A 13,943-nucleotide genomic window follows, 5' to 3' on the forward strand; every position below is an offset into this window, starting at 1 on the left:
AGAAGTGGGGGAAGAGAGAGATCTAGAAAACCAGGCTGTGAGTGCCCTGTGCCCCACTTGCACCCCTTGTCTCAGCACTTTACTGCTCCAATGGCGTTCTCAGATTCTGGACAACCAGGCATGGCCATGGATAATCAACCTTATTACCTATGCTAGCCTCAGCCTCATGGGGGGTGAGATGACAGCCATATGTAGCCATACCCAGCTCATCTCCCTCACTCTTCTGACAGTAATTGCTTGCCTTTGTTTTTCTCTTATTCCAAGTTTGAATCTATGTTGACCAATTTTGAGTGTTTCCTTCTTGCTCTGGAAACTCTTTTTAAATCCTGTGATTCTAAATAATGTCTCTAATTTCTTTTGAGTGTGGAAAAGCTGGCTCTTGTTTACTGTTAAGTTGAGCCTGGGGTTCTCAACACCCTTGACGTGGACCCTTCGGGGAGGCTGTGTATTAGGGAAGGAGAGGCAAGTTCGTTTGGAGGGTCAGTAGCTATTGTTAGAAATACACAGCTGGCCGGGCGATGGTGGCGCGCGCCCTTAATCCCAGTACTCGGGAGGCAGAGGCAGGCTGATCTCTGTGAGTTCGAGACCAGCCTGGTCTACAGAGCTAGTTTCAGGACAGGCTCCAAAGCCACAGAGAAACCCTGTCTCGAAAAACAAAAAAGAAAAAGAAATACACAGCTGTTGACTCGAGTCCTACATTATGTACTCAGATCATCTCAGTGGGTTGTTTGCTAGGCAGGGTAAAATCTACTTTTTCACCCAGGATCTTCCTTCTGTAATGAACACACACGTACACACATTTAAAGAACAGATTTGGACCGCTCTACATCCTTGGATATTACTACAGGTACAAAGTATGACTGCTTGCCTGCTCACTCACCCCAACAATGGTTAGGATGCCCTCACCATGTAGCAAACCTGATCTTGGGACTACACGGTGGGTGACTGCCGTCACTCAGGTTTTCATCAAGTGTTGTAGGTAATCAGCACCAATCACCCATGGGGTGGGCGCTGCCTACACAGAGTGATCAGAGAAGGCTCAGTGGTGCTGGTGTTCAGGTGACACTGGAAGGAGAAGAAAAGGAAGCAGCTAATAGAGTGGGTGTGTCCTGGGCAGCTGATTGTTAGTGGGTGGAGTCCAAGTGATGCATGATTATGCCATAGCTTGAGTCACATGAACCAAGTCCTTTCAAAAACCCTAAATCTACTCCTGTGAAACCTGATGCCTCCTCCCCTATAATCCATTTGCTCAATCCTAGTATCCAGCTTGACTGTATTGAGTTGCAGAGCCTTGGGAGATGATGAAGGCTTGAGGGTTCCACTCACAGATGAGATCACTGTCTGTCCCATTTCTGTCGCTGTGATAAAACACTAACTGAAAGCAACTTGGGGATGAAAGGGCTATTTGAGCTGACACTTAGACACCTCAGCCCATCATGAAGAGAAGTCAGGATTGGAGCTCGAGGCAGGAACTGAAGCCCAGGCCATAGAGGAATGCTGCCAACTTGTTCCCCTTGCTTGCTCATTTGTTTTCTTTTATTCATTTTTTTTAAGATTTTATTTATTTATTAAGTATACAATATTCTGCCTGCATGTATGTCCACACCAGAAGAGGGCACCAGATATCACTATAGATGGTTATGAGCCACCATATGGTTGCTGGGAGTTGAACTCAGGACCTCTGGAAGAGCAGTCAGTGCTCTTAACCTCTGAGCCATCTCCCCAGCCCTCAGTTTGTTTTCTTAAACAGCCCAGGACTCTTGTCAGGGACCAGACTTAACAAAAATACTACTTGCCATGGTAGGGGCTTAGGGATCAAAAATATAAGTAAAGAGTACAAAGATGTGAAAATAATAAAAACAGAAAACATGAATAGTACCAGGAGGGAGTCCCAGTGAATACTGAAATCACCTGCATTTAATTTCTAATTGCTTAAAATACCCCAACCCCAAGAGGTAGAAGTAAGATAAAAAGATTAAAAAAAAAAAAACCTATATTAACCCAAAACAAGGAAATGAACAGACCAGTTGAAGGGCTACATCCATAGTTAAACATTCTGTTGCTAGAACAAAACAAGTCACATTTACACCCTAGACCAAAACATTCTGTAGGCAAACCACTCCCTGGGTGGAATCCAAAGTTATCTCCTTAAGGAAGTGGAACTAAGTAGGATCATTAAACTTTTGTTTGAGGTAGAAACATATCTATTTCCCTATTCCTGAAATACAAGGTCTGGATATTAGTCACACCTGTTGACAACCTTGAGAGAGCAGAACTCTCTGCTCAAAATTTATATAGTGGGACCTTTGTCTGAGGTAGAAACACAAAAACCTTGAAGGAGTAGAGGTAAGTTCCAACTCTGACCTTTGGTCAAGATGGAAATAGGCTCACATTTTTGGCCCTCCACAGACTCACAGTCCAGGGATGGCACCTTCCACAGTGAGCTGAACCCTCCCACCTCAATCATTAATTAAGAAAATGCCCACAGCCTTGCCTACAGCGCATTTCTTATGGTAACATTTTCTCTACTGAGGTCTTCTCAGAAGACTCTGGCTTGTGCCAAGTTAACCAACAAACAAACAAAAACTGGCCATGACAGTGCCCTTGTCAAAGGCTCTTGGGAGCTGCCTTGCCCATTTGAAGATGTATCCAGAGGTGCCATGTGCCTAGGAGGTACCTTCTGGAGGCTCTACCTCCAGAACTGTGCAGACTAAATCCCACAAGTTTACTAAATTATCCAATCTAAGCCTCCAATAGGCTTAGAAGCCCATTTAACAGATGCCAAGAGAATACCTGTATTTTTTAAGATAAACTTTCATAACTGTATATGTTTAGTTACTATTTTCTTGCTGTGACAAAACACCATGACCAAGGCAACTGATAGAAGAGTTTATTTAGTGTGTACAGTAGTTTCAGAAGGTTAGAGTGTAATAGTAAAAATAAAACAGCATGATTCCCTGATTCCCAGAGGGGCGGCAGCGGACCCCAGGCAGGGAGTTAACGTGGCTGGTGAGAGACCTTGGCAGGTCAGCCAGGCCCACAAAGAGCCATGGTGGATGAGAGTCAGAGCCAGAGCCATGCAGAGTGAGGTTGGATAGTTATTTAGTGGATTGTGGAGGGGAAAGGGAGAGGGGAGAAGGCGGAAGAGCAGAGAGAGAGGCAGAGAGAGAAAGAGAAGCAGAAAGTGGGAGAGAGGTGATGGGGGAGAGTCTGCTGTTTTGTGTTGATTTCATTGGTTAAATAAAGAGACTGCCTTGGCCCTTTAAGAGGACAGAAAATTAGGTAGACGGAGTAGACTGAACAGAATGCTGGGGAAAAGAAGCCAAGTCAGGAGTCACCATGGTTCTCCCACTGCAGACAGACACAGGTTAAGATCTTCCCTGGTAAGCCACCTCGTGGTGTTACACAGATTATTAGAAATAGGTTAGATCAATATGTAAGAGCTAGCCAAAAAGAGGCTGGAACTAATGGGCCAGGCAGTGTTTAATAGAATACAATTTCCATGTAATTATTTCGGGCAAAGCTAGCCAGGTGGTTGGAAGCGGCCCACCACTCCTATTACTACAGAGAGGAGAGGAGAAGACAAGCTACTTCTTTGGGAGAGAGGCAGAAAGGAAAAGAGTTCACAGGCTAAAACCAAAAGGAAGAGCCCCTTGCATCAGTGGAGCAGGGGAGACTTGTGTCTTAAAGGGATAGAACAGACCATTACATAGAGTCCATGACCACCATGGCAAGGAGTGATAGGCAGGTAGGCATGGTGCTGGAGAGGAGCTGAGAGCATTTATCTTGAGACAACCACAAAGCAAAGCAGAAAGAGACACTGGGATGGTGGAAGTCTTTTGTAACATCAAATCCCACCCCCAGTGACAAACCTCCAATGAGGCTACACCTCCTAATCCTTCCCAAACAATTCCACCAACTAGGGACTAAGTATTCAAATATATGAGCCTATGGGGGCCATTCTCATTCAAAACACAATGATATTAGCTCATAAATAGAAACTATAAGTTATTTTTTTTTTTGTTCCATTGAGTGTTTAAATGGACACAGGAAATCTTCTCCTCTCAACTTAGCATAGGCTATGAGGAAAGATGAGTTAGTGACATGGATATTGTTGATCGTTCCTGGTGGCAGGTCACACTATTGCTTGCCTTACTATGGCCTGGGCTTCAGGTCTCATATACAAGCTGTTGACAGAGCCCTGTCCACTTCATGATGTGGCTAGAAGTAAAGCACGGGGAATCTAAGCCTCAGGAAGACACACCTTATAAGACAGGAAAACTCAGGCTTGATTTCCTGGCACAAGGGGATGGACTCTCCACATTTCATTACAGAGCACTAAGAAGATATAAGCAAAAGTTCCCCAGTTGCTTTCCATACTATTTCAAAATGAGTTGACAGTGGCAGAAAGTAGTATTGGAAAGGAGAACACAGAAGTTTTTGAAGATCACAGAGCTATCTAAAATTCCTGGCTTGTTCAATGAAGTAGGAAGTGTGTGATGGTTAACTTTGTCAACTTGACAGGCCCTAGGATCACCCCGGAAGAGAATTTCAGTGGGGGATTTGGTTGGCTTCTGGGCTGACTGTGGGGGACTGTCTTAATTAGGCCAACTGATGTGAAAAGACCCAGCCCTGTGTGGGCAGCACCATTCCCTAGGAAGGTATCCTGGACTATGTAAGAACATTGATATTGAGCTGAGCACAGTAAGCACGCACACCTTCATTCTCTTGTTCCTGGCACTACATGCAACGTGACCGGCTGTCCCGAGCTCCTGCCACTATGCCTTTCTTGAAGTGATGAAAAACAACCTTGAATCTGGAACTAAAATAGATACCTTGTTCTCTGAGTTGCTTTTTTGTCAGGATATTTCTCACAGCAACAAATAAAACTAGAACAATAGCAAGCGGTGTAATCATGGCTCATTGACCTTGGGGGCACTCTCGTCTGTGGACCGTGGTGTTCTTAGCAGATATTTTTTTAATACTTGGCACCCTTTAAAGAAGCCCCTGGAACTTCTAGGTAAACTTGTGTTTAATCGAATGCCAACTGCACAACTAATTATAGGATCTTATTGTGACCTGACATAAATATTCAGAGCTAAATTGGCAGCCTTCCCACCAGTCAGTATGTGGGCATTTGGTTCTAACCCATGACTCATTCTGACTCTATGCACTATTTACCTAAATCCATTGAATTTGTGATTTGATTTATTTTTTAGGGATGGTTCTCACTATATAGCCTGGGCAGGCCTGATACTCCCTAGGTAGCCTAGGCTGGCCGTGATTAGTCTATGCTTTAAATATATACACTCTCAAGATATCAGGAGCAAAATGAAACCCAGTGCCAGTAACAGAAGGAATATGCTACAGTTACAAGCAGAGGCCTGGAGTCAGCTGAAACCAACCCCGGGTGTGTAGAATGGAAGGAAGTGATTTGCATGTTTCTTGTGCAAGGATTTGTGGAAAGCACAAAGTTCTGGGTCTGCGGGCACATTAGCAAGCAGTAAATGTTAGTTATCATTGTGTTCCAATACCATAAACCAACTGCATCTAGTCTTTGAGCTTGAAATCCCTCCACCCCGGGGCATAAACATTTGAAATCAAGATCTTTAAGAATCATTCTTATGAGTCCCTAAGATCAGTTTATGCTAGGCCAGTGTAACTGTGTTGCTGAGAGTGCTTAGGCCAAACATTTGATGTGCTGTAGGACACCGTTCTTAGATGTCAGCAGTGCTTTGAGGGCAGCTCTCCCAATAGTCAAAGCTTATTCAAACCTCAAGCTCCAGGGCAGTGTCCTGTGAGTGCTTAAGCCAGAAGAACCCTGATGATTGTCCTCAGCCCCAGTTATGCATTAGACTCACCCAGAAATCTTTTTTTTTTTTTAAAGATACGTCCTCACGTAGTCTTGCCTGGCCTTAACAAAATAGGGAGCCGAGGTCATGCCATTTGCCTATCTGCCCAACACACTCAAACATCTGATCCTTCTGCCTTCAACTTCTCAGCACTAGGATAACACGGATGCTGCTATGCCTGGTTTATACAGTATTGGGGACGGTGCCCAGGGCTTCGTGCATGCTAGGCACACACTACAAACTGAGCTACATCCCCCAGTCCCAGAGGAAACTGTAAAACCCCAGTGCCACGTGGAGCTCTCGCTGATAAACCAGACTCCCTGTGATAGGGCTCCGTAACTTTAACCTTTAACTAAGATAGGAAGCAAGTGCTTTAGTTGATAATGGACGAGCAGGGATTTAATTTATTTAGGGAGTATTTATAGGTCCTTAACCAGCTGGGTGCACATCTGCATCAGTGACCTGGATGCAGGACTCAGGACTGTGCCTCTCAGATGCCTCAGACCACATGCGGTGGACGTCAGGGCTTTGAGACCGGTGTTGACAAGTAATCTGATTTGAGCCGCACGTACCTGACACAGGAGGTTCTAAGTTTGAAGGTAGGCAGTGGTGCTGAGTGTAGACTCAGACCAAAGCTATTGTTTCTACTTGAAAGTAGCTAGAAATACACCCTTTCTCTACTTCAGCTATTAACTCAGGACTTTGGAGGAGAGGTTGGATCTTTAATCCTCCAGAGACTCCTGCCACATACTAAAGATTAAAAACCATAGTGAGGAGGGGAGAAGGCCCCTGGACTAGAACAGAATGGGAGGCATCTGGGCTGGCAATGGCGATGACCACTAAGAGGCGCTATTCTTGGGCTGGGGAGATGGTTCAGTGGGTAAAAGTAGCATGCAAGCTTAAGGACCTAAGTTCGAATCCCTAGAAGCTGTGTAAAGTTGAATGTGTCGTGTGTCTGAAATCCCAGTACCCCTAAATGAAAATAGGAGATGGAGACAGGAGAATCGGGTAGCCCGGTGTACCCAGAGGAAAGACAACAAAGAGACCTTGTCTCAAACAAGGTGGAAGGCAAGAATCGACCCCTTTGAGTGTCCTCTGAACTCCATACGTGAATCGTGGCATGGGCATGCCAGAATTCACTCTCATGAACTTATGCACATTTACGAACCCACATACACGCACGTGCATGCATGCACACACACACACACACAATCACATACACATACTGTTGCTGTTTTCTATTTATTATTTTATTAATGTATATGTGTCGATGCCTGCTTGTTTGTGTGTGCACTATATGTGGGCAGGGGCCTAAGGAGGCCAGAAGAGAGCGTTAGAGCACCTGAAACTGGAATCACAGGCAGTTGTGAGCCTCCTGATGTAGGCGCTGAGAACTGAACCCAGATCCTCTCCAAAAAGAAGTGCTGGGAAATTCCTATTTGTCAGGCTGTGCTGTGTGCTTATCTCTGGGTTCCACATTCACATTGCAGATCTGTTCATTGCAAATCTGAGCAATTCCAGAAAAAGGTCATTGGCAAGCAGCAAGTGTAGATAGAGTGTCAAGATACAGTAACAATGGAAACATACCAGTTGCCGTGTGCCAGGCATTGTCCTGAGCCAGATTTCCAGATCACACGGAAAGATGTGAGCCTGGTTATTGGAGCATTAGTGCTGAGGGTAGCATCATTTCACTTCCTTGTTTGTCATAGACTATCGGAGCTCCTGCCTGAGACTTGAGTCTGAGAATCTGGGATAAACAGTAAAGATACTTTAAAATGAATGGTTGCCAGGAGTTGAACATGAGCCCTCTCCCATACCCATTTCTCCCCTTGTCCTTGAAAAAGAGCATTTTTGAGAGATATTAGAAAACTCTGCCTCAGTGTGTGGAGAAAACAAGAGAAGGCAAGGCAGTTGGAAGAGACATGTCTTAGTTAGGGTTTTCATTTCTTCTAAGAGACACCATGACCATGAGAACTTTTATAAAGAAAACATTTAATTATGAGGGCTCACTTACAGATCCAAAGGTCCAGTTCACTAGCATCATTGTGGAGAGCTTGGCAGCATGCAGGCAGCTGTGGTGCTGGAGCTGAGAGTGTTATATCTCCACTCAGAGGCAACAGGAAGTCATCTCAGTCACACTGAGGCAAGTTTGAGCAACAGAGACCTCAAAACCTGCCCCCCCAGTGACACCTTCCTCCAATAAGGTCTCACCTCCTAATAGTGCCACTCCCTTTAGGGGCAATTTTCTTTCTTTCTTTTTATTTGTTTATTATGTATACAGTGTTCTGCTACTGTATACATACAGTATACAGTATGGGGACACCAGATCTCATTACAGATGGTTGTGAGCCACCCTGTGGTTTCTGGGAATTGAACTCAGGACCTCTAGAAGAACAGTCAATGCTCTTAACCTCTGAGCTATCTCTCCAGCTCTTGGGCCATTTTCTTTTAAACCACCACAAGACACGAGGAAGTCAGGGGAGATACTGCAGGTAACGGAAGTCTCCCTGGTCCAGTGCATTCATACGACATGCGTGCACCTTGAGACACTGGTGGGAAATAGGATGCTGGGGTGTAGACAGAGAACAGACACCTTCCCATAGTCTAATAGGTGGATGATGCTCACACAGAGGCAAGAGCGAGGTAAGCAGAGATGCAAAGCCAGTGTTGGGGACTTTGACTAAGAGTTGATCTCTTTGTCTGAAAGAGCTATCCTATCTGAGGGCAGATTTCACAACTAAGTGTTGAAAGCCAATTTGAATCCTGCAAAGACCTTGGGACAGACTTTGCTACAACCATAGCCAGTCATAGCTTCTCCTGACGACCGCCTGGCCTAGGAAGATTCTGTGAAGCAGCAGTGACTACCTCAGGACTGCCCAGAAAAGCACCAGCCCATCCTTTCCCAGGTCTTGTTCCTCTGAAGTTAGAATGCTGTTAGCGTGAGTTGTGTGTGCTGAAGAAGGCCTACAGTCGGGAAACCTAGTTTCTACCCTTTCAGTATATGGTCTTTCTGAAACGACTTCTCAGTGATAGGTATGTTACATGTGTGAACAGGCATGTACAAGTAAAGGGCACTCCAGCTCCCTCTACCTCATCCTGTCACCCAAGATAATCCCTGCAGTCTAGCCTCTGGCCTGCATTAACTCCTGACCACCCTGCTGGGGAGGCCTGCTCTCCGTCCGCCCTCCTACTCCTGTCCCCCACTGCTCTCTGGCAGCAGATTCCACACTTATCTGTTCGTCCCTGCCAGGAGAGAGTAAGGTCAGTGAGATTGAAGTCTGTCCTCCTCAACGTTAGATCCTGGAGCACCTAGGCAGAAGAGCAATCAGACCTCCACCATCACTCAATGACTGAGAGCTATCATATTAAAATTTTAAATCCTAAACCTGGACCAAAAACAACAACAACAACAAAAGCCCTTGGTAACCTGGAATATCCTTTGGGGGCTTCTTGTGCCCGGGGGTATTCATAAATGGCCTCTGTCCTTCTGCCTAGGCAGTGACCTCATCTCGGGTTCCTTGGGCTGTTTCCCAGGCCTGGGTGGGAGCTAGAGAGAACAAAGGATGTTGGCAGCGATCTTCTTCACAGGGGGACTCCAGGTCTCAAAGGATCTGTGAGACAGTGACACTCCCTGGATGTTCAAACCCCACCCCAAAAGTCATGTTCTTATCTAAACCGCCTTGAGTCAGAAGAACTGTAATGGAGACCACCAGAGTGCCCTGTCAGCTGTAGCTGATCTAAGAAAATAAACGTTTTATAACTGTGATAACGCAAGTGGCTCCAGATGCAAGAGACACTCAGTCCGCTGGGCGCTTCTTATAAATAACCAGCAATCACACACTGCAGAAATAGCTAGAATTTCTGTGACTTCATCGGGAGCCAAATGGAAACGCCCTTGCCAAGTGAATGCTAAAGTCATTCCACAGTCAAAAGGCGGTCAGGCACCACGTGGGAGCCAAAAGCATTTGACTTCAACCCTAGCCAGGCCTCCAGCAGAACCCAACTGATTTGAGCCCTTATGTTGAATCCTGTTCCTATGCTATTGCCTAATGAACTCATTGAAGGGATCTGACAGAAAGCACTTACAAAAACAAGGCACCACGGCCGATGGCGGGCCTGAGATCGGGTTTGACTTGGTGGCTGTATACTGCTTGGCTGTGGCCACTGCCATCTGGAATACCAGTGCCCTGCCACCCATAGATCATGAATGATTAAAGACAGGCCAAGGCACTAGTCCATACGATAAACATTTTCGGTATCACTAATTAAAATAAAATAAAAGGGTTGTGGCCAAAGGGGATATCGAAGAACCCCATTTCCTCAGAATGCACTTGGTAAGGGAGAAACAAATTCTTTTTCAAGGGATGGAGGTGCAGCAGTCTCCCTAGGAAACTGTCTTCAGGAGCAAGGTACCCCTTCCCTTGGCCATCCCTCCTGCCGCCCGTGAGAACTGAAACAAAAGAGGTCTAGCTGTGTTCACTGCTCTGTTCCCAGTACCGACAGCTCCCCGAGGGCAGAGATGCCCTTAGGCCTGGTCTGCAGAGGTCAGTTTAGCCAAGAGAGGTCATTTCAGGTCAGGCTCTCCTCCTAAATTAATCCCCCAGATGATCCGACCTGGCAATCCCGCTGTGTGTTTTCTCTCCTTCCCCCATATTGCCTGAGTTAGGGTCAGAACCTGGGTCCTGGCAGCCCTCACCAGCCAGGCTCAGGCACCATCCTCAACAGACCAGTTAAAGAGACAAGGATAGGATGGTAATGCTACCTCAGTGTGACTGCACTAGGAAGAAGCACGATGCCCAGCACTCAGGGACCTTCTCCCTGAGTCCCACGTTAAGGTCACTTCATGAGGTTTAGGTTTAAGCAGAGGGTAAGAAGTGTGTGAGTCTGACACAGAGAACTGTGTCTTCCTGGGAGACAAGTGTGTCATCATCACCCCTTACCCCATCCTTCCCCCACCCCCCACGGCTGACACCAGGCTACACAGCCTTGCCTTCTCACGGCCGGAGATTCAGGGAAATTCCATTTCCTTGGGGACTATTGTTTCAATAATCTGATAGCCAAAGGGAGGGGCACAAATATCCCTCTTTAGAATATGTTCCCTCCTGCCAAGATGGTTACACCCAGATTCCAGATCTTCTCTGGTGACTGTGCTCTGTGGGTCAGTGCGAGAGCAGTGAATGCCTGGGAGAAACAGGTCAACTCTAGGCCGGCCTGGCAGGGTGTGGGAACAAGTAATGAGAACGTGGCTTCCCTCCCTGGCTCCAGGAGAGGTAGGCACCAACCAAAAAATTACCACTTGGCTCTTCCCAGGTTTTGCTAGAAGGTCCCAGCGTCTGTCCTCCTGGGGCACAGTGGGTTGTGGGCAGCTGCCACCACAGACACCTCCTAGCCAGGAAGTGCTGTACCGTTGGCTGAGAGAACCAGATCGAAGGGGGCTCAGCTCACTAAAAGAAGCTACTGTTCATGTGACATGGGAAATAGCCACTGCGAAGGTCCACTGAGCCCTCCAAATGCTGCAGACACCCCAAAGCCCAAGAAGCCTTTGTAGTCTTCTGAAGCCGCCTGACAGGCTTCCCAGATGGTGGTCCCAGCATCTCTCCTCCCATCCCTTTGGCTTCCAGCCCCACTTCATCCTCTCTCTGGGAGACACCCCCTTGAGAAACTTCATTTTACCTGTGAGAGCTAGAGAGGAAGCAACAGCAACCAAAACCTACCCTCTCCTACCGGGGGCTCCAAGGACAACAGCCGTCACCCCCTTGACCTGCCACTCCCTGGAGGTGGGAGGATGCTTTTGGTTCACAACTCCCATCATGCATCCCCACCCCAGACCCAAGGGGACAACCAGATGCCCTGGGAGTAGCAACAGGTGCTTTGAGCCTGACTTACACCTAATTTAGCTCCGCCCGCAGGTGGTAGTCCTTCCTTCCAGACTCTTCAGACAGCCCTGTGGGTAGTAGAACACTGTTCCTGCCATCCTCCTAACAGAATGGGGAGCCTCAACTCCCACACAAGACAATACAAGTCACACAAATGCTCTAGAATGGTAGCGAGGCGTTCGGGAGCAGAGCGCTGGACGGGGAACAAGAGCAGACAGATGGTGTAAAGTGAATATCAGAGCTTAGATGCCTCAGATAAAAAGAGAGCGTATATTAATAATGTTTAATAGTAATTACATCCCCAAACGGTATTATTCTTGAGAGAGTAGATTAAATAGAGCATTGCCCTTAATTTCACCTTTAAATTTTTGACTTTTATTTACGTGGCTACTACAAAACTTGAAGGAGCATGTGCATGTCACCTACTACAAAACTTGAAGGAGCATGTGCATGTCACCGTGTGGTCTTGCTGTAGGAGTAGTGAAAACGAAGACCTGTCAGTGCGGTCTGAGAGTGTATTCACGGTCCATCACTCTGACAAAACACCGAGACTATGTGAAAAGAAGATTGATTTGGGCTCACGGTTTCCTGAATCTCATTGTGAGGCCACTTGGCCTGCTCGCTTTCGGGCCTGTGCCTGAGGCCTCACATCATGGCAGAAGTATGCTGTGGGGGAAAGCTGCGCACCTCCTAGCTCCCAGGAAGCAGAGGAGGACCTCACGTTTTGTTGTATAAAGCCCCTGCTCCAAAACTCACTCAGCCAGGAGCCCATAAGTAGATGAATACCCCCAGGAGGTCTGAGCTACTGGAGTATGATCAGTCAGTTTCTAAAGGCCTCCAACCCAGTACCCTGGGGCCTTCAGTCAACACGTGTCTTGGGGAACGTAAGAGATGCACGGTAGAGGGTTAGGAAAACTGGACAGTACAGGTCAGGGCTGAGCTAGGAATGTGTGTCTCATGATGGGGCTGGAATTTGGGGGAGGCAGGGCCAAACTAGCTGCCTAGCGCAGCCTGGAAAGATGGATGTGAGTGGGATTTTAACAGGTGCCTATTTTGGACAACTTGTCAGCTCAAACCAGCCTTTGTTCATTTGGCAGGAAGTAGGAGGTCAAGATGCAATCTCTCTCCAAGATGCTTCAGCCCGGAAGCGTTATGGGGATTTGCCCTCTCAGAGACCGGCGTTCCGTGGCCAACACAGAGGCACATTTAAGTGCAGACACCAGAGTAACAGCTGCGGACTCCAAGCTGCAAAACTATCCTGAGCACTTGGAGATTGTTGAACGCTCTCAAAAATCCCATCTGGCTGGCTTGATTATGGCCTGTGTTTTATAAATAAGGACACAAACTCTCCGAGGTTTGACTGACAAGCACATCTCACAGACAAGAAATCAGGATTTACTCCTGGCTCCCTGGAAGCACTCTAGACCACCAAGTACTAGACCACCTTACTGGGAGTCCTGTCTCGCTGAGGGGCAGCCCAGTCGCTCCACCTGGCAAATCCACATCTGGCTGCTGTGCCTGCTAACTGGGTTCAAGCTGCCAGGGAGCAAACACTGCTGGAATCAGCTGGCTCCCTGCGGCTCCCGCAGGTACAGCCTGTAGCACCCCATTCTCAACCTGTGTGGTGCCCGTCCCCCAGAAGGCTGACTTTGCGGAAGTCAGCAGAGGGGTAGGTTCCTCTACAGTCCTCTGCCTTACCCCTCCAGTCCCAGGGGACCCCTCAGGATCTGTGTCTGCTCCAGGGGGAGCTGGGTTTGGGTCTGTGCTTTTTGTCACGATCTCTGTTCCCCTTGGCAGGTTCCATCTGGCTTTTAGATATTATAAATAGCTGCAGCTAGGGTGTGACTTGGGTGGAGACCTGGAGCCTGCCGCTCCACCCTGAAGGGGGGGAAAAGGCTTATTTAATTCGTTTCTGCACTTGGCAACCCTCTAGCTATTTAGAAGGCCAATTAGGCAGCAGCTGTCGGTTGGGATTTTTCCTTCCCCTATCCTAAGATGGCCTGTTTGATTTTTTTTTTCCATGCTTGTTGATTTAAGCTTTTACAGGAGGTTGGGTGGGGTGGGTGGGGTGAGTCCGGCCCACAGCAACTTTGAACACAAGCTGTCTATGCTTGGCTGACTCTTGGCAAGCTTCTGAACCGGTGATGGTGGGGCAGCAACTGAGAGCCAGCACTTCTCTGCTGCCTCCAGGATGCAGGAGTTTGGGATTTAAAAA

This window comes from Microtus ochrogaster, linkage group LG1, assembly GCF_000317375.1.
Source record: "Microtus ochrogaster isolate Prairie Vole_2 linkage group LG1, MicOch1.0, whole genome shotgun sequence".
NCBI lineage: Eukaryota > Metazoa > Chordata > Mammalia > Rodentia > Cricetidae > Microtus > Microtus ochrogaster.